Source organism: Balaenoptera acutorostrata, chromosome 9 (assembly GCF_949987535.1).
Source record: "Balaenoptera acutorostrata chromosome 9, mBalAcu1.1, whole genome shotgun sequence".
Classification (NCBI taxonomy): Eukaryota; Metazoa; Chordata; class Mammalia; order Artiodactyla; family Balaenopteridae; genus Balaenoptera; species Balaenoptera acutorostrata.
The window spans coordinates 86,952,101-86,974,368 of record NC_080072.1 but is presented as its reverse complement, the minus strand read 5'-3'; the positions used below and the strand labels follow the sequence as shown (position 1 = coordinate 86,974,368).

At 38.2% G+C, this 22,268-nt stretch overlaps 1 protein-coding gene across 4 annotated transcripts in view; it reads right to left on the bottom strand.

Annotated features, from left to right (window-relative positions):
- ELMOD1 (ELMO domain containing 1) overlaps positions 1–22,268 on the bottom strand; it is a 104,998-nt gene that overhangs the window by 66,337 nt on the left and 16,393 nt on the right. For 3 of the 4 annotated variants that reach the window (XM_057552065.1, XM_057552064.1, XM_057552062.1), the window contains exon 2: positions 11,391–11,437. The exons of the other annotated variant lie outside the window; for it this stretch is intronic. The gene's annotated coding sequence lies outside the window, so the exon portion shown is untranslated. The remainder of the gene's footprint in view (positions 1–11,390; positions 11,438–22,268) is intronic. 4 annotated transcript variants of the gene reach the window in all.

The window sequence follows — 22,268 nt, the reverse complement described above, 5'->3', positions numbered from 1 at the left end:
TTTGTTTATTTTTGTTTTTATTTTCATTATTCTAGGAGGTGGATACAAAAAGATATTGCTGCAATTTGTGTCGTAAAGTGTTTTGCCTATGTTTTCCTCTAAGAGTTTTATAGTATCTGGCCTTACATTTAGGTCTTTAATCCATTTTGAGTTTATTTTTGTGTATGGTGTTAGAGAATGTCCTAACATTCTTTTTCATTCTTTTGCATGTAGCTGTCCAGTTTTCCCAACACCACTTATTGAAGAGGCTGCCTTTTCTCCACTATATATTCTTACCTCCTTTGTCAATAGATTAATTGACCATAGGTGAGTGGGTTTATTTCTGGGCTTTCTATCCTGTTCCATTGATCTACATTTCTGTTTTTCTGCCAGTACCATACTGTCTTGATGACTGTAGCTTTGTAGTATAGTCTGAAGTCAGGGAGCCTGATTCTCCAGCTCTGTTTTTCTTCCTCAAGATTACTTTGGCTATTTGGGGTCTTTTGTGTTTCCCTATAAATTAAAAAATCTTTTGTTCCAGTCCTGTGAAAAATGCCATTGGTAATTGAATAGGGATTGCATTAAATCTGTAGATTGCCTTGGGTAGTATAGTCATTTTGACAATATTCATTCTTCTAATCCAAGAACATGGTATGTCTTTCCATCTGTTTGTGTCATTTTTGATTTCTTTTTTTTTTAATTAATTTATTTATTTTTGACTGTGTTAGGTCTTTGTTGCTGTGCACAGGCTTTCCCTAGTTGCAGCGAGCGGGGGCTACTCTTCGTTGTGGTGCACGGGTTTCTCATTGTGGTGGCTTTTCTTGCTGCAGACCAAGGACTCTAGGCATGCAGGCTTCAGTAGTTGTGGCACACAAGCTCAGTAGTTGTGGCTTGTAGGCTTAGTTTCTCTGTGGACTGTGGGATCTTCCCAGACCAGGGATCGAACCCATGTTCCCTGCATTGGCCACTGCACCACCAGGGATGTCCTCATCTTCAATTTCTTTCATCAGCATCTTATAGTTTTCAGAGTACAGGCCTTTTGCCTCCTTGGGTAGATTTATATCTAGGTATTTTATTCTTTTTGATGTGATGGTAAATGGGATTATTTCCTTAATTTCTCTTTCTTATCTTTCATTGTTAGTGTATAGAAATGCAACAGATTTCTGTGTATTAAGTTTGTATTCTGCAAATTTACTGAATTCATTCATGAGCTCTAGTAGTTTTCTGGTAGCATCTTTAGGATTTTCTATGTATAATATCATGTCATCTGCAAACCAAGTTGGTTTTATTTCTTCTTTTCCAATTTGGATTCCTTTAAGTTTTTTTCTTCTCTGATTGCCCTGGCTCGGACTTCCAAAACTATGTTGAATAAAAGTGGTGAGAGTGGACATCCTTGTCTTGTTCCTGATCTTAGAGGAAATACTTTCAGCTTTTCACTGTTGAGTATGATGTTAGCTGTGGGTTTGTCATATACAGCCTTTATTATGTTGAGGTATGTTCCCTATATGCCCACTTTCTGGAGAGTTTTTATCATAAATGGGTGTTGAATATATACTGTTCATCTCTGTTTGTTTGTTCTTTAAAGCTTTTAGCTCTTTATTAAACATTTCCTGTATCCTTTCAGTCTGTGCCTCCATTCCTTTTCCGAGATCTTGGATCATCTTACTATCATTACTCTGAATTCTTTTTCAGGTAGATTGCATATCTCTACTTAAATTAGCTGTTCTTCTGAGGTTTTTTTATCTTGTTCCTTCATCTGGAACATCTTTCTCTGCCATCTCATTTTGTCTAACTTTCTCTGTTTGTGGTCTCTGTTCCTCAGGCTGCAGGACTGTAGTTCCTTTTTCTTTTGGTGTCTGCCCCCTGGTGAGTGACACTGGTCTAGAAGGTGTGCAGGCTTCCTGGTGGGAGGAACTGGTGCCTGCCCACTGGTGGGTGGAGCTGGGTCTTATCCCTTTGGTGGGAAGGGCTGTGTCAAGGGGTGTGTTGAGAGCTGGCAGTGGGCTCAGAATGACTTTAGGCAACCTGTCTGCTGATGGATGGGGCTGTGTTCCCACCCTGTTGGTTGTTTGGCCTGAGCATGGTTGTTTCATACTGGAGCCTGCAGGCTGTTGCATGGGGCCAGATCTCGTGCCAAAATGGTGTCCTCCAGGAGAGCCCACACCAATGAATATTCCCTGGGGCCTCTACCACTAGTGCCCTTGCCCCCACAGTGAGCCATGACCACTCCTCATATGTCAGAAGACCCTCCAAGAAATGCAGATAGGTCTGGCCCAGGCTTCTATGGAGTCACTGCTTTGCTCTGGGTCCCAATGCATGTAAAGCCTTGTGTGTGACCTCCAAGAGTGGAGTCTCTGTTTCCCCCAGTTCTGTGGAGCTCCTGCATTCAAGCTCCACTGGCCTTCAACAGCAGATGTTTTGGAGGCTCCTCCACCTGATGCCAGACCCCCAGGGTGAGGAGCATAATGTGGGGCTCACAACTCTCACTCCTGTGGGAGAACCTCTGCAATATAATTATTTTCTAGTTTGTGGGTCACCCATCTGGCAGGTATGGAATTTGATTATATTGCAAAAGCACCCCTCCTGTCATCTCATTGTGGCTTCTTCTTTGTCTTTGGGTGTAGAATATCTTTTTCAGTAGGTTCAAGTCTTTTTTGTTGATGGTTGTTCAGTAGTTAGTTGTGATTTTGTTTTTTTCATGAGAGGAGATGAACTCAATTTCTTCTGCTCTGCCATCTTGTCTCTTGCCCCTCTCAATCATATGGTTTTTATTCTTCAACTTGTTAATGTGGTATATCGCACTGATTGGTTTGTGGATACTGAACCATCCTTGCATCCCTGGGATAAATTCCACTTGAGTATGGTAAATGATCCTTTTAGTGTACTGTTGGCTTCAATTTGCTAATATTTCGTTGAGGTTTTTGCATCTATGTTCATCAGTGATATTGGCCTGTAATTTTCTTTTTGTGTGATATCTTTGTCTAGTTTTGGTATCAGAGTGATGCTGGCCTCATCGAATGAGTGCAGAAGCATTTTTTCCTCTGCAATTTTTTGGAATAGTTTGAGAAGGATAGGTGTCAACTCTTCTCTAAATGTTTGGTAGAATTCACCTCTAAAGCCATCTGGTGGCTGGACTTTTGTTTCTTGGGAGTTTTGCCAGTATTTTCTTTAATACATAGCTATTTCTGTAAATATTTCATGCATGCTTGAAAAAATTTTCTACATGTCAACTTAAGATTGTGGTTGTTTCTGGGAAAAGAGGGAGTGTTTTAGGATCGGGGAGTGGGAAAATGGCCTTCACTTTTATGAATGTTTTATTTATTAAAAAGCAAAATAAAGAGGAAAAGTGTGTTCATTTTGAGTGGTGGGAATGTATATTATTCTTTGTACATTTGGGTCTTTTAAAAACGAACCCAAATTTCAATTAAAAACTGTTAGTGCCCACCCAGAGCCCAGATCATGGTTTCAAATACATTCTCCAGTTAAAGGAACCAGTGCTCCTTGGAAAAATGGCTGATTCTAGTGTTTGGGCAGGAAATATACAAGGTAAGCCTGCTCTGTCTTCTTGTGCCAGATACTTTCTGCTCAAAAGACAAACAACTGGGGATATATCAAATAAACACAGGAGCTCCTGATGGTCAAAGCAGAACAATTTGAGTAACAAAATAAATAAAGTATTATTGGATAATAACTCAAAGTATAAAATAAATATCCATGACTCCATACTGATATAAATAAATGACTGAATACATAAATAAGTGTACATAAATCTTTCACACAAAAGAATTCCAAATAATTTCTGTAGATACTCTGCCCTCAAGGAGGTGGAGCATAACTCTTTACCCCTTAAATACAGGCTGGACATACAAGCATACCTTGTTTTATTGTGCTTCACTTTATTGTGAAGGTAGGAAAAGTTTCCACATGCTGGGAAGCCTCCTCACTGGTGGGGACAGGGGGAGCTTTGGAGCCTCAGAGGAAAGTGCAGCAACAGGGGTACAGAGGGCAAAGCAGAGAGAATCCTGTCCAGAGGATCAGTGTCGACCAGCACTCCCCGGCCTGAGATTCTTGTTTGCACACCAGGGTGGGTGGGTGCTGGGTGCTGAGGCTCAGGCTTCGGAAGTCAGACCCCAGGGAGAGGACTGGGATTGGCTGCATGAAGACAGCCTGAGGCGGCTAGTGTGCCACAGCTGAGGGAGTCCGGGAAGAAGTCTGGGCCTACCAGAGAGTAAGTGACCATTGTTGTGGGGTGCTCAAATAGAAGGATGGGCCCGCCATAGGAATTTCTTTCTCTGTGTGCTCACAGACAGCAGGGCACTGCCTAAATGAGCTCCAGGTGGGTGCGAGCCACGGCTGCTACCTCAGACCCCAGAGGTGGGCGCGATGGCTACCACTGCCACCACTGCAACCAAGCATCCTGAGACCAAGCACAGGTCACTGCCCACACCTTCCTGGGAGCCTCTGCAGCCCTCCATTGCCAAGAGTCCTGTAATCTGGGACCAACTTCCCTAGGAGAGTGCACAGCATGCCTCAGGCTGTTATAACTTCCTGCTGGCCTCTGCCACTGCAGGCACTCCCTGCAGAACCCAGTTGTGACTGCAATCCCTCCTTCTCCCCAGCCTGAGTGAGCCAGTGAACCCAAATCAGCTGCTGCTTTCTCACCCTCTTGCCTGGGGGGAGAACAGACGCCTGAGGGTGGCCCACATACCAAAACCACATGCTTTGGTTTTGGTGGGGCCAGAACAAAAGCTGAACTCCAGGGGTGGTGTGACCAAAGAAGAGGAAGGGAAATCTCTCTATGCAGCCGCAGGGGGTGCTGATTAAATCCCCACAATCGGCTTGGTAAACCCTGCATCTGTGGAATATCTGAAAAGATGAGCTTTCCCACAATTGAGGCTGTGGACGTTGGGGGCAAGTACACACAGGAGTTGGGCCAGGTCAGAGTCTGAGCTGGCCCCACAGTGCCCACAGCAGGTCCAGAGACCTACCTAGAGTTTGCTTTCTGCTTTTGATTTGTTTTTGTTTTTTATTTTTGTTAGTTTAGCTTTTAGTGTTTGTTTTCATTTTTGGGTTCGTTTATTTGTTCAGTTGCTCTCTTCTTTTTTGTTTTCTTTGTGTGTGTGTGTGTGTGTGTGTGTGTGTCTGTGTTTGGTTTTGCTTTTACCATTAGTCTGGGGGTTTTGTTTGTTCAGGTTTTTTTTTCCTTTCCTTCTGTGCCACGTGGCTTGCAGGGTCTTCGTGCTCTGGACAAGGTTTGGGCCTGAGTCTCTGAGGTGGGAGAGCTGAGTCCAGGATGTTGGACCAACAGAGAACTACCAGTCCCAGGGAATATTAATCAGAAAGAGCTCTCCTAGAGGTCCCCATCTCAACATCAAGACCCAGCTCCACCCAACACCCAGCAAACTCCAGTGCTGGAGGCCTCACAGCAAACAAATAGCAAGACAGGAACACAACTCCACCCATTAGCAGAAAGGCTGCCTAAAGTCATACTAAGCTCACAAACACCACAAAACACACCACCAGACATGGCCCTGCCCATCAGAGGGACAAGATCCAGCTCCACCCACCAGAACACAGGTACCAGTCCCCCGCTCCAGGAAGCCTACACAAGCTACTGGACCAAGCTCACCCACTGGGGGCAGACACCAGAAGAGGAACTACGATCCTGCAGCCTGCAGAAAGGAGACCCCAAACACAGTAAGTTAAACAAAATGACAATACAGAGAAATATGCTGCAGATGATGGAGCAAAGTAAAAAACCATAAGCCCAAACAAATGACGAGGAAATAAGCAGTCTACCTGAGTAATGATAGTAAAGGTGATCTAAAATCTCAGAAACAGAAGGGAGAAAATACAAGAAACGTTTAACAAAGACCTAGAAGAACTAAAGAACAAACAGTGATGAACACAATAACTGAAAATAAAAATACTCTAGAAGGAATCATTAGCAGAATAACTGAGGCAGAAGAATGGATAAGTGAGCTGCAAGATAGAATGGTTGAAATAACTGCTGCAGAGCAGAATAAAGAACGAAAAGAATTGAGAACACTCTCAGAGACCTCTGGGACAACATTAAACGCACCAACATTCGGATTATAGGGGTCCCAGAAGAAGAAGAGAAAGAGAAAGGGTCTGAGAAAATATTTGAAGAGATTATAGTTGAAAACTTCCCTAACATGGGAAAGGAAATAGTCAATCAAGTTCAGGAAGTGCAGAGAGTCCCATACAGGATAAAACCGAGGAGAAACATGCTGAAACACATGTTAATCAAACAATCAAAAACTAAATACAAAGACAAAATATTAAAAGCAGCAAGGGAAAGCAACAAATAACATACAAGGGAATCCCCATAAGGTTATCAGCTGATTTTTCAGCAGAAATCCTGCAGGCCAGAAGGGAGTGGCAGGACACATTTAAAGTGATGAAAGGGAAAAACCTACAACTAAGATTACTCTACCCAGCAAGGATCTCATTCAGATTCAACAGAGAAATCAAAAGTTTTACAGACAAGCAAAAGCTAAGAGAATTCAGCACCACCAAACCAGCTCTACAACAAATGCTAAAGGAACTTCTCTAAGTGGAAAACACAAAAGAAGAAAAAGACCTACAAAAACAAATCCAAAAAAAGTAAGAAAATGGTAATAGGAACATACATATTGATAATTACCTTAAATGTAAATGGGTTAAATGCTCCAACCAAAAGGCACAGAATGGCTGAATGGATACAAAAACAAGAACCATATATATGCTGTCTACAAGAGACCCATTTCAGACCTAGGGACACAAACAGACTGAAAGTGAGGGGATGGAAAAGGATATTCCATGCAAACATAAATCAAAAGAAAGCTGGAGTAGCAATATTCATATCAGATAAAATAGACTTTAAGATAAAGGCTGTTACAAAAGACAATGAAGGACACTACATAATGATTAAGGGGTCAATCCAAGAAGATATAACAATTATAAACATATGTGCACCCAACATAGGAGCACCTCAATACATAAGGCAAATGTTAACAGTTATAAAAGGAGATATCGACAGTAACACAATAATAGTGGGGGACTTTAACACCTCATTTACACCAATGGACAGATCATCCAGACAGAAAATCAATAAGGAAACACAAGCTTTAAATGACACAATAAACCAGATAGATTTAAATGATATTTATAAGACATTCCATCTGAAAACAGAAGAATACACTTTCTTCTCAAGTGCACATGTCATATTCTTCAGGGTAGATCACACCTTGGGTCACAAATCAAGCCTTGGTAAATTTAAGAAATAGGAAATTGTACCAAGCATCTTTTCCGACCACAATGCTATGAGATTAGAAATCAATTACAGGAAAAAAACTGTAAAAAACACAAACACATGGAGGCTAAACAATGTGCAACTAAATAACCAAGAGATCACTGAAGAAATCAAAGAGGAAATCAAAAACTACCTAGAGACAAATGACAACTAAAACACAACAACACAAAACCTATGGGATGCAGCAAAAGCAGTCCTAAGAGGGAAGTTTAAAGCAATACAATCCTACCTCAAGAAACAAGAAAAATCTCAAATAAACAATCTAACCCTACACTTAAAACAACTAGAGAAAGAAGAAGAAGAACAACAAAACCCCCAAATTTAGTAGAAGGAAAGAAATCATAAAGATTAGAGCAGAAATAAATGAAATAGAAAAAAAGAAAACAACAGCAAAGATCAATAAAACTAAAATCTTGTTCTTTGAGAAGATAAACAAAATTGATAAACCTTTAGCCAGACTTATTAAGAAAAAGAGGGAGAGGACTCAAATCAATAAAGTTACAAATGAAAACAGAGAACTTACAATGGACACCACAGAAATACATAGCATCATAAGAGACTACTACAAGCAACTATATGCCAATAAAATGGACAACCTGGAAGAAATGGACAAATTCTTAGAAAGGTATAATCTTCCAAGACTGAACCAGGAAGAAATAGTAAATATGAACAGACCAATCACAAGTAAGGAAATTGAAACAGTGCTTAAAAATCTTCCCACAAACAAAAGTCCAGGACCACATGGCTTCACAGGTGAATTCTATCAAACATTTAGAGAGGAGCTGACACCCATCCTTCTCAAACTATTCCAAAAAATTGCAGAGGAAAAAATGATTCTGCACTCATTCGATGAGGTCAGCATCACCCTGAAACCAAAAGATATCAAAGATATCACAAAAAACGAAAATTACAGAGCAGTATCACTGATGAATATAGACACAAAAATTCTCAACAAAATAGTAGCAAACAGAATCCAACAGCACATTAAAACGATCATACACCATGATCAAGTGGGATTTATCCCAGGGATGCAAGGATTCTTCAATATATGCAAATCAATCAATGTGATACACCACATTAACAAACTGAAGAATAAAAACCATGTGATCATCTCAATAGATGCATAAAAAGCTTTTGACAAAATTCAACACCAATTTATGATAAAAACTCTCCAGAAAGTGGGCATAGAGGGACACTACCTCAACATAATAAAGGCCATATACGAGAGACCCACAGCAAACATCATTCTCAATGGTGAAAATCTGACAGCATTTCCTCTAAGATCAGGAACAAGACAAGGATGACCATTCTTTTTTTTCTTTTTTTTTTTTTATAAATTTATTTATTTATTTATTTATGGCTGTGTTGGGTCTTTGCTTCTGTGCGAGGGCTTTCTCTAGTTGTGGCAAGCGGGGGCCACTCTTCATCGCTGTGCGTGGGCCTCTCACTGTCATGGCCTCTCTTGCTGTGGAGCACAGGCTCCAGACACGCAGGCTCAGTAGTTGTGGCTCACGGGCCCAGTTGCTCCGCGGCATGTGGGATCCTCCCAGACCAGAGCTCGAACCCGTGTCCCCTGCATTGGCAGGCGGATTCTCAACCACTGCGCCACCAGGGAAGCCCAAGGATGACCATTCTTGCCACCATTACTCAACACAGTTTTGGAAGTCTTAGCCATGGCAATCAGGGGAGAAAAAGTAAGAAAAGGAAAACAAATTGGAAAAGAAGAAGTGAAACTGTCACTGTTTGCAGATGATCTGATACTATACATAGAAAATCTTAAAGATGACACCAGAAAACTACCAGAACTAATCAATGAATTTGGTAAAGTTGCAGGATGCAAAATTAATGCACAGAAATCTCTTGCATTCCTATAAACTAACAACGAAAGATCAGAAAGAGAAATTAAGGAAATATTCCCATTTACCATTGCAACAAAAAGAATGAAATACCTAGGAATAAACCTACCCAAGGAGGTAAAAGACCTGTACTCAGAAAACTATAAAACACTGATGAAAGAAATCAAAGATGACATAAACAGATGGAGAGATATACCATGTTCTTGGATTGGAAGAATCAATACTGTGAAAATAACTATACTACCTAAAGCAATCTATAGATTCAGTGCAATTCCTATCAAATTACCAATGGCATTTTTCACAGAACTAGAACAAAAATTCTTAAAATGTGTATGGAGACACAAAAGACCCCGAATAGCCAAAGCAATCTTGAGAAAAAAAGCAGAGTTGGAGGAATCAGGCTCCCTGACTTCAGACTATACTACAAAGCTACTGTAATCAAGACAATATGGTACTGGCACCAAAACAGAAATATAGATCAATGGAACAGGATAGAAAGCCCAGAGATAAACCCATGCACCTATGGTCATCTAATCTATGACAAAGGAGGCAAGAATATACAATGGAGAAAAGACGGTCTCTTCAATAAATTGTGTGGGGAAAACTGGAGAGCTACAGGTAAAAGAATGAAATTAGAACACTCCCTAACACCACACACAGAAATAAACTCAAAATGGATTAAAGACCTAGATGTAAGACTGGACACTATAAAACTCTTAGAGGAAAACAGGCAAAATAGTCTTTGACATAAATCACAGCAAGATCTTTTTTGACCCACCTTCTAGAGTAATGTAAATAAAAGCAAAAATAAATGGGACCTAATGAAACTTGAAAGCTTTTGTACAGCAAAGGAAACCATAAACAAGATGAAAAGACAACCCACAGAATGGGAGAAAATATTTGCAAATGAATCAATGGACAAAGGATTAATCTCCAAAATATATAAACAGCTCATGCAGCTCAATATCAAAAAACAAACAACCCAATCCAAAAATGGGTGAAGACCTAAATAGGCATTTCTCCAAAGAAGACATACAGATGACCAAGAGGCACATGAAAAAATGCTCAACATCACTAAGTTTTAGAGAAATGAATATCAAAACTACACTACGGTATCACCTTCCACTGGTCAGAATGGCGTCATCAAAAAATCTACAAACAATAAATGCTGGAGCAGGTGTAGAGAAAAGGGAACCCTCTTGCACTGTTGGTGGGAATGTAAATTGATACAACCACTATGGAGAACAGTATGGAGGTTCCTTAAAAAAATAAAAATAGAACTACCATATGACACAGCAATCCCACTACTGGGCATATACCCAGAGAAAACCATAATTCAAAAAGACACATACACCCCAATGTTCATTGAAGCACTATTTACAGCAGCCAAGTAATGGAAGCTACCTCAATGCCCATTGACAGATGAATGGATAAAGAACATGTGGTACATATATACAATGGAATATTAGCCCTAAAAAGGAACGAAATTGGGTCATTTGTAGAGATGTGGATGGACCTAGAGACTGTCATACAGAGTGAAATAAGTCAGAAAGGGAAAAACAAATATCATATATTAATGCATATATGTGGAATCTAGAAAAATGGTACCTGTCTGCAAGGCAGAAATAGAGACACAAACGTAGAGAACAAATGTATGGACACCAAGGGGTAATGGGGAGTGGGATGAATTGGGAGATTGGGATTGACATATATACACTAAAACGTATAAAATAGATAACTAATGAGAACTTGCTGTATACCACAGGGAACTCCATTTCGCTGTACAGTAGAAACTAACACAACATTGTAAAACAATTATACCCCAATTTAAAAAGATAGGGAAATCTGAATAAGCATAGATTTTAGTTAAAAATTTGGTATCAATATCAGTCCATTAATTGTGACAAATGTATCATATTAATGTAAGATGTTAACAATAGAGGAGACTGTGTGCTAGTATAAGGAAACTTTCTGTAGTATCTTTGTAATGTTTCTGTAAACCTAAAACTATTCTAAAATTTAAAAAAATTATTACAATGTGTTAGTGCCTACTATGCTCTAGACACAGAGTTAGGCACTAGGGATACAGGGTGAACAAGAGGGGCATGAATTCCATCCTCCAGACCCAACAGTCTTGAGGAAGACAGAGGAGAAGATGACACACAAAAACAAATAGGTACTTAACCACAATATTACAAGTGGAAATAGGTGCTGTGACAGTGAATGTGAGAGATGCTTACCTTAGATGTAGGGTTCTGGGGGTTCCCCAAGTAGCACATGCAAATTCCTAGAAGCAAGAAAATACATGATGTATAGAGGGGGAAACATTCAATATGACCTAGTGTGGTGCTCAATGAGAGGAACAGGTAAAAACAGGGATGGCAAAATACAGAAGGGCAAGAAGGGGTCAGATCATCAAAGGCTTTATGCAATATTAAAGACCTTTGAACCTTATCCCATGAGCAGTGAAGAACTATTGAAAATTATAGACCGGGATGTGACATAATCAGAGTTCTAGTTTTAAAAATGTAATCTCACTCTAGTATAGAGAATAAATTAGATTGTGGTGAAATTATAGGTAGGGGCATCATTTATAAGGTTACAATCATCTAGGCAAACATAATAATGGCAGGATAAAGCAAAAGACAGAGACAGAATGTTTTGGATTGGCGAGATATATAGAAGACAAAATCAATAGGACTTTTGTTGATTGATTGATTGGGGGGGTAGTTAAGGAAGGAAAAGGAAGAGTCAAACATTATGCCCATGTTTATGGCTAGCAACTAGGTAGACAGTGTAATCTTTCACTAAGATATGGAATTCTGGAGATACAGATTTGGGGGTCTAGGTGTATTTGGGGATCTTTGGTTCATTATGAATTTTCAGGGTAAGTGGGAGTGTGGATATATAATACATGGATCTGAAGATCAGTAGAGAAATCCCAGTTAGAGACAAAGATTTGGGCTTCCTCAGCATATAGATGGTAATTAAAACCATAGCCCAGATGAAATACTAAATAAACAGCATATGCAACATTTGTTGGTCAAAACAATATTTTTTGTCATTAGGATAATATTAAATTAGAACTGTCATACTACTGAGGCAAAAAAGTAATGGAATACATTTCAGAAAGATTTTATCAAAATTTAAAAAAATTATCCTTAAATAGTTTAATTTCAATTAGCTAGAAAACTGGTTTACCTAAAAAAAACTCTTTCATAATGATGTGGAATAAATGAAGTATTATAATACTCCAGCTTCCAGTCCTGTACATAGGGGTTCCTGAGTCTGTCCATTAAAACAAAACAAAACAAAAAATTTCTTGAATGTTTATGTGCCCAGCACTGTTCTGGTAATGCAACATAGTTTAATATGGCAAAGGATCTTGATTATTTAAGGGAAATTTGGGCAAATATGGCAGAGAGTGTGCACGGTAGTTAAGAGCACAAGTTTTGGAGACAGAGGATTCATGTCTGAGGCTCTACCAATAGACAAATGGCTTTAGACAAATTGCTTAATCTCTCTGGGGTTAAGTTTTCTTCTCCTTAGATGGGGAGAGAAATCACAACTGCCTTGTACGACTGTTCTAAGGATTGAATGAACCAAAGCATGTAAGGTGCTTAGCATAGTTAGATGTATATAATATGCAATCAATGAGTTGCTACTCATTTCTGGTATTATTATTTTCTCATTCTTATTATATCCTCCTCTAAAGTAAAAGATCATTTTGTCAAGTCAAGAATCACTTAGGAGACTGTTTAGATAAATTCTGGCAAATTGTGACCTGAACTGGGACATCAACAGTGGTGATGAAGAAGGTAGAATCAATTGGACTTGCTGGTTGGGTGGGACAGGCGAAGGGAACTAATAATTAGTTCTAATTATCTGTCCCCCAAACAGGAAACAAAGACAACAATTAGTTCTAATTATTTGCCCCCAAAGAGGAAACACCAAAAATGGCTTTGGGTGGTAGAAGAAAGCCTTTTGCAAATGCTATTTAACTCACTGCTCGATGGGTGCTCATTAAATAACTTCTCTAAATGTTTTCCATAGGAAAGCAAAAAGAATTACTGCTTACTTTATTTTTAAATCTAGCTTTGTTTTAAAGGAGGCACACTTGTTAATGTCCTAATTACAGTTAACTAGAAAATCTATGTAAAAGACAGGAACAAATCATAATTGGTGTGCCATGTACGATACTCTGAGCCACTATTGATAAGCAAAGTCCTTTGAACTGTTTTTCCACGAGTGGTGCTGAGTTAATCTACTCCTTTGTAGCCAAAACAGCATTTCTCAAGTGGCTGGGCAAGGCCTAAACTCAGGAAGCATTTGAGTTTACTTTTTGTTTGCTCAGCCCTCTAATAAAATGGTAGCCCTGATAGACTTCTCAAGTATTTTACACACCAGCCTGTTTTATGCACCAGACTTTAACTTGATGAAATATGTTACTTGTCTTGTTTATATCTGTCTCACTAATTGAAAAACACTTATATTAACTTTTTGTTTAATTCAGACTTATTGAGGTATTATTTACATATGTAAATTTCAGCCTTTTTTGGTCAGACATTAGCCCCAAAGCCACCTGTTTCACAGCACACAAGGAGAACACGGAAACAGCTCTGGGTGCTATCCCTTCCCTGTAACATCGTTTCTAAAGAGGTTTTTAACCCAGGGTGGATATCAGAATTACCTGCTATATTTTAAATATCTCCTATTGTTCTGAAATGATCTATTTCATGTTTCTTTTCCCTCTGGACTACATGCTCCTCCAGGGCATGAGGGAAGCCCCAGGGCCTCATACAGTGCCTGGTACATTCAGTGCTCAATACAAATTTATTGAAATGAACTCTGCATCTTTCTTGAGAAATTCACTTCTTTAACAGCACTGTTCAATAACAGCACTAATAAAACAAACAAAAAATCTCCCCATTGGAAGAAAAAAAACCCTGTATTTTTTTTTAAACCAAAGTAAAGAATATAATCATAATCCTGGTTTCCTGACCCTTTCCCCTTATCTGCAGTAATTTCTCTCCATGTGTACAGGGATATTGTCCTGCCCTATTCTGAAGGGAAGGATCAAATGATTGTGCTCTGGACATCGACTGACACTTCAGTGCTGTGTGCGGGGTTACATGACCCTTGGGGCACAAGGAATGGTCTGTTGCTTCTGAAAATTCATCCTCTTACCTGGCATCAGGAACTTGCCTTGCTTCTTATGAGCAAGAAGCTACCAAGGCTCTTTGTAAAGTACCACAGGCTGACCCTACCTCTTAGAAGCCAATCCATCTATTGAGTATTGCAGGGAATGAGAGACTCAACTACAGGGAAAAGAATTCCTTTCTTTAAATCTGAATCCCTACATGAGATGGAAAAGGCTATTTGGTGGGCCAGAAAGTTCGCTCGGGATTTTCTGAACGAACGTTTTGCCCAATACAATACTGTCTATGTAGTCCTTCAGATTCTAACTACTGTATGCCCTGTAACAACCAAAATGCTTGTGGACTCATAATGTTTATACATAAATAAAAGACAATCCACAAAACAAATACTGTTCCATTGTTATAATTTGCCTAATTTGAAATGATAATGTTTTTATAAATTTTGTATACAGTACATTTAAAAATAAAATTTAATTTAAAAAATTTAGTCTCAGCTTAAGATTTTGTGAATAACAGCCAATATTTTCAAACTGCTTACCATATGCCAGGCAATATTCTTTTTTTTTCTTTAAGTTTATTTCCAGTTTACCATCATAGGCTGATGCTTTTTTTTTTTTAACATCTTTATTGGAGTATAATTGCTTTACAATGGTGTGTTAGTTTCTGCTTTATAAAAAAGTGAATCAGCTATACATATACATATATCCCCATAACTCCTCCCTCTTGCATCTGCCTCCCACCCTCTCTATCCCACCCCTCTAGGTGGAGACAAAGCACCAAGCTGATCTTCCTGTGCCATGTGGCTGCGTCCCACTAGCTATCTATTTTACATTTGTAAAATGTAAATATCTATTTTACATTTTACATATAATCATTTTCACAATGTTGATTCTTCCAATCCAAGAACATGATATACCTTTCCATCTGTTTGTAACGTCTTTGATTTCTTTCATCAGTGTCTATAGTTTTCTGCATACAGGTCTTTTGTCTCCTGAGGTAGGTTTATTCCTAGGTATTTTATTCTTGTTGTTGCAATGGTAAATGGGAGTGTTTCCTTAATTTCCTTTCCAGATTTTTCATCATTAGTGTATAGGAATGCAAGAGATTTCTGTGCATTAATTTTGTATCCTGCTACTTTACCAAATTCATTGATTAGCTCTAGTAGTTTTCTGGTAGCATCTTTAGGATTCTCTATGTATAGTATCATATCATCTGCAAACAGTGACAGTTTTACTTCTTCTTTTCTGAATTGGATTCCTTTTATTTCTTTTTCTTCTCTGATTGCTGTGGCTAAAACTTTCAAAACTATGTTGAATAACAGTGGTGAGAGTGGACAACCTTGTCTTGTTCCTGATCTTAGAGGAAATGGTTTCAGTTTCTCACCATTGAGAATGATGTTGGCTGTGGGTTTGTCATATATGACCTTTATTATGTTGAGGTAACTTCCCTCTATGCCTACTTTCTGGAGGGTTTTTATCACAAATGGGTGTTGAATTTTGTTGAAAGCTTTTTCTGTGTCTATTGACATGATCATATGGTTTTTCTCCTTCAATTTGTTAATATGGTGTATCACATTGATTGATTTGCGTATATTGAAGAATCCTTGCAATCTGGGATAAACCCCACTTGAACATGGTGTATGATCCTTTTAATGTGCTGTTGGATTCTGTTTGCTAGTATTTTGTTGAGGATTTTTGCATCTATGTTCATCAGTGATATTGGCCTGTAGTTTTCCCTCTTTGTGACATCTTTGTCTGGCTCTGGTATCAGGGTGATGGTGGCCTCATAGAATGAGTTTGGGAGTGTTCCCCCCTCTGCTATATTTTGGAAGAGTTTGAGAAGGATGGGTGTTAGCTCCTCTCTAAATGTTTGATAGAATTCACCTGTGAAGCCATCTGGTCCTCAGCTTTTGTTTGTTGGAAGATTTGTAGTCACAGTTTCAATTTCAGTGTTTGTGATTGGTCTGTTTATATTTTCTATTTCTTCCTGGTTCAGTCTCAGAAGGTTGTGCTTTTCTAAGAATTTGTCCGTTTCTTCCAGGTTGTCCATTTTATTGGCATATAGTTGCTTGTAGTAATCTCTCATGATCCTTTGTATTTCTGCAGTGTCAGTTGTTACTTCTCCTCTTTCATTTCTAATTCTATTGATTTGAGTCTTCTCCTTTTCTTGATGAGTCTGGCTAATGGGTTATCAATTTTGTTTATCTTCTCAAAGAACCAGCATTTAGTTTCCTTGATCTTTGCGATTATTTCCTTCATTTCTTTTTCATTTATTTCTGATCTGAACTTTATGATTTCTTTCCTTTTGCTAACTTTGGGGGTTTTTTTGTTCTTCTTAGTCTAATTGCTTTAGGTGTAAGGTTAGGTTGTTTTATTTAAGATGTTTCTTGTTCTTGAGGTAGGATTGTATTGCTATAAACTTCCCTCTTAGAACTGCTTTTGCTGCATCCCATAGGTTTTGGGTCGTCGTGTTTTCATTGTCATTTGTTTCTAGGTATTTTTTGATTTCCTCTTTGATTTCTTCAGTGATCTCTTGGTTATTCAGTAATGTATTGTTTAGCCTCCATGTGTTTCTACTTTTTACACATTTTTTCCTGTAATTGATATCTAGTCTCATAGTGTTGTGGTTGGAAAAGATACTTGATATGATTTCAATTTTCTTAAATTTACCAAGGCTTGATTTGTGACCCAAGATATGATCTATCCTGGAGAATGTTCCATGAGCACTTGAGAAGAAAGTGTATTGTGTTGTTTTTGGATGGAAGGTCCTATAAATATCGATTAAGTCCATCTTGTTTAATGTATCATTTAAAGCTTGTGTTCCCTTATTTATTTTCATTTTGGATGATCTGTCCAGTGGTGAAAATGGGGTGTTACAGGCCCCTAGTATGATTGTGTTACTGTCAATTTCCCCTTTTATGGCTGTTAGCATTTGCCTTATGTATGGAGCTGCTCCTATGTTGGGTGCATAAATATTTACAATTGTTATATCTTCTTCTTGGTTTGATCCTTTGATCATTATGTAGTGTCCTTCTTTGTCTCTTGTAATAGTCTTTATTTTGAAGTATATTTTGTGTGAAATGAAAATTGCTACTTCAGCTTTCTTTTGATTTCCATTTGCATGGAATATCTTTTTCCATCCCCTCACTTTCAGTCTGTATGTGTCCCTAGGTCTGAAGTGGGTCTCTTGTAAACTGCATATATACGGGTCTTAATATAGGTATGCATATGAGGAGAGAGGAGCAATATAAAAAATTACTATCACAGAGAAATAAAAAAATCTTTCATATTATGCATTTACATTTCACACGTTATGCAGCATGTCATATTAGAGGTATAATGCTCATGCATAATAATCTGCCTAAGGCCACATTCCAGAACTCTCCTTTCCTCCTTCTCTGGTGATTCACTTGAAAAAATGTTCTGCTGATACTCACTAAAATGACAAGTAAGAAGTTTTTTTCCTTGTTCAGGAATTAAACACTCACCCAAAGTTAATTTTTGTGATTTATAACAATGGAGGCCATGCCAGTCACAGAATTCAGGATTGTCTGCAAATATGTTTATGATTTACTTTAAAAGTATAGTGATTTTCTGGCTTTCACTGTGATCACCTACATCCATCTATTGTTTTCAGGGAGGGAGCAAAGAGAGGGAGAGCAGGATTGATGAAATTTGTCTTTAATCTATAAAAGAATAAGGAAATTTCTAAATCTAAATATTAATCCATTTTCTATAAAAATACTCAATCTAGATTTTGTACGTTCTCAACTATATAATAGTTTTAGTTTTAAAAACTTTTTAGCTTTAAAAGTTAAATTTCTAAGTTAAACCACAATAAATGGTAAACTTATGTTTGCATAAAAATTAAATGAATATGATTTTGCCAATCTAGACTGATGCTTTTTGCAAAATTTTCACTTTCATATAATGAGAACATAGAGAGGGCATCTACCTATAAACATCTGACAGAAAAGTCCCAACAAATTCGGATATTTCCAGGGGCCTGGAGGCAAACAGGGTATCTTGCTCTTAAGGCAACTGCTGACTCTGATCACACAGATGAGATAATAACATTCTTCTGAGAATGTTTCTGAGAAGTAGACCATTTAGATTGGGCTTCTGCAACAATTTGTGCTGTAAAACAAATTTTAAAAATAGTTTTAACCTCACTTTAGAGCTATGATTTGATATGTATGACTTGATAAATGTATGCTGAATGAGTATTGTTTGATTCTTTCCAGTGGAATTTCATCAGCACCATCAATGGTAAAGTGTACCATTATGTCATGTGCCTTTAAGGAAAAACAAAATGTTGCTAATTAAATTATGATGCACCCCAATTTCAGTGATGGGGGTGGGGGGAAGAATTGATGAAATACAGTAAGATTGAAGCCCATTTATTTCCAAATTCCAGGCTACAGTGTTTCTTCGAAGAATCCATTGGTTGATGAAAAAGAATACAAATGGCCTGCAGCAAATCACACAAGAAGCTTACTCTCTGACTCAAACATTTTTATTCAGGTTAAACCAGGTTAATTAAGTAATTCTACAATATGTTATACGTTGATCACACATGACTAACTCATGTCCTTCTTAGCCTCATAAAGAGCCTCCCAACTCCTTCCTGCATAGTCTTTCTGAGCTCTTGTTTCCTTCCCCTATCACAATCCCTCCATTCACATTCACACACATATGCATCCTCACACATACACAGGGCTCAAGACAACTTCCTTATACTACAAAGATCGCTCTGACCATAAACATCTCAGGAGTGATAAACATTTATCTACACAAAGAGTGAGTGAGTAGATAAATGTTTGGTTGAAGGCAGAGCATGGTCTAGTCCAAGCTCCATTTTCTTATCTTTATCTTAATTTGATGTGATTTCATGTGATGTTACTTCTTGAAAGGCCTGCTTTTGGCTTCCATGTTTCTATGTTCTCCTGGTTTTCCATCTATCTCACACTCTTCCTCTGCCTGCCTTTTAAGTGTAAGTATTCCCCAATGTTCCATTCTCGACCTTTCTGCCACCATACCTTTCCTAAGTGACCTCTTGGAGCCTCAAACAAATCCAACAAATGACTTATCCAAGGACAGACAGCCAATTGGTAGGAAAAGACCTCAGCTCTTAATTCTAGTCAGTAAGCGTCACTGTGCACTTATTATGTTCAGTTCTTTCTAAGCACTAGAAACACAAAATAAGTAAGACAGTCTTTGCCCACAGGGAATGGGAAATCTAGCAGTTCTCACACATGGAATCTAGTGTCCTTTCTTTTTTTTTTTTTTTTTTTAATCTCTAAATATTTCAGTGTGTATTTCTTAAGAATAAGTACATTCTCTTATATAACCACAGTATAGACATCAACTTCAGGAAATTTAACATTAATAAATACACTTATTTATCTACAATCTATACCCCAATTTTTTTCAGTTGACTCAATCATGTCCAGTGGTGATCTGTTCTAGAATTACATATTGCATTTAGTTATCTTGTCTCTTTAGTCTCCTATAATCTGGAACAACTCCTTGGTTCTTCTTTGTCTTTTGTGACACTGACATTTTTGAAGGGCAGAAGTTCTTTTTTTGTGTGTGTGTGTTAGTTTCTGCTTTATTAGAAAGTGAATCAGCTACAGATACACACACGCTCCCATATCTCCTCCCTCCCGCATCTCCCTCCCTCCCACCCTCCCCATCCCACCTCCTCAGGCGGTCACAAAGCACCATGCTGATCTCCCTGTGCTATATGGATGCTTCCCACAAGCTATCTATTTTACATTTGGTAGTGTATATATGTCCATGACACTCTCTCATCCTGTCACATCTCACACCTCCCCCTCCCCATATCCTCAAGTCCATTCTTTAGTAGGTCTGTGTCTTTATTCCCATCTTGCCACTAGGTTCTTCATTACCTTTTTTTTTTCCCTTAGATTCCATATATATGTGTTAGCATACTGTATTTGTTTTTCTCTTTCTGACTTACTTCACTCTGTATGACAGACTCTAACTCCATCCACCTCATTACAAACACCTCCATTTCATTTCTTTTTATGGCTGAGTAATATTCCATTGTATATATGTGCCACATCTTCTTTATCCATTCATCCGATGATGGACACTTTGGTTGCTTCCACGTCCTGGCTATTGTAAATAGAGCTGCAATGAACACTGTGGTACATGACTCTTTTTGAATTATGGTTTTCTCAGGGTATATGCCCAGTAGTGGGATGGCTGGGTCATATGGTAGTTCTATTTTTAGGTTTTTAAAGGAACGTCCATACTGTTCTCCATAGTGGCTGTATCCATTTACATTCCCACCAACAGTGCAAGAGTGTTCCCTTTTCTCCACACCGTCTCCTGCATTTATTGTTTCTAGATTTTTTGATGATGGCCACTCTGACCAGTGTGAGATAATATCTCATTGTAGTTTTGATTTGCATTTCTCTAATGATTAATGATGTTGAGCATTCTTTCATGTGTCTGTTGGCAATCTGTATATCTTCTTTGGAGAAATGTCTATTTAGGTCTTCTGCCCATTTTTGGATTGGGTTTTTTTTTTTTTTTTTTTGTAATTGAGCTGCATGAGCTGCTTGTAAATCTTGGAGATTAATCCTTTGTCAGTTGCTTCATTTGCAAATAATATCTCCCATTCTGAGGGTTGTCTTTTGGTCTTGTTTATGTTTCCTTTGCTGTGCAAAAGCTTTGAAGTTTCATTAGGTCCCATTTGTTTATTTTTGTTTTTATTTCCATTTCTCTAGGAGCTGGGTCAAAAAGGATCTTGCTGTGATTTATGTCATAGAGTGTTCTGCCCATGTTTTCCTCTAAGAGTTTGATAGTGTCTGGCCTTACACTTAGGTCTTTAATCCATTTTGAGTTTATTTTTGTGGATGGTGTCAGGGAGTGTTCTAATTTCATACTTTTACATGTACCTGTCCAGTTTTTCCAGCACCAATTATTGAAGAGGCTGTCTTTTCTCCACTGTATATGCTTGCCTCCTTTATCAAAGATAAGGTGACCTTATGTGCGTGGGTTTATCTCTGGGCTTTCTATCCTGTTCCATTGATCTATATTTCTGTTTTTGTGCCAGTACCAAACTGTCTTGATTACTGTAGCTTTGTAGTATAGTCTGAAATCAGGGAGCCTGATTCCTCCAGCTCCATTTTTCGTTCTCAAGGTTGCTTTGGCTATTCGGGGTCTTTTGTGTCTCCATACAAATTGTGAAATTTTTTGTTCTAGTTCTGTGAAAAATGCCAGTGGTAGTTTGATAGGGATTGCATTGAATCTGTAGATTGCTTTGGGTAGTACAGTCATTTTCACAATGTTGATTCTTCCAATCCAAGAACATGGTATATCTCTCCATCTATTTGTATCATCTTTAATTTCTTTCATCAGTGTCCTATAATTTTCTGCATACAGGTCCTTTGTCTCCTTAGGTAGGTTTATTCCTAGATATTTTATTCTTTTTGTTGCAATGGTAAATGGGAGTGTTTTCTTACTTTCACTTTCAGATTTTTCATCATTAGTATATAGGAATGCAAGAGATTTCTGTGCATTAATTTTGTATCCTGCTACTTTACCAAATTCATTGATTAGCTCTAGGAGTTTTCTGGTAGCAGTTTTAGGATTCTCTATGTATAGTATCATGTCATCTGCAAACAGTGACAGCTTTACTTCTTCTTTTCCAATTTGGATTCCTTTTATTTCTTTTTCTTCTCTGATTGCTGTGGCTGACACTTCCAAAACTATGTTGAATAATAGTGGTGAGAGTGGGCAACCTTGTCTTCTTCCTGATCTTAGAGGAAATGGTTTCAGTTTTTCACCATTGAGGACAATGTTGGCTGTGGGTTTGTCATATATGGCCTTTATTATGTTGAGGAAAGTTCCCTCTATGCCTACTTTCTGCAGGTCTTTTATCATAAATGGGTGTTGAATTTTGTCAAAAGCTTTCTCTGCATCTATT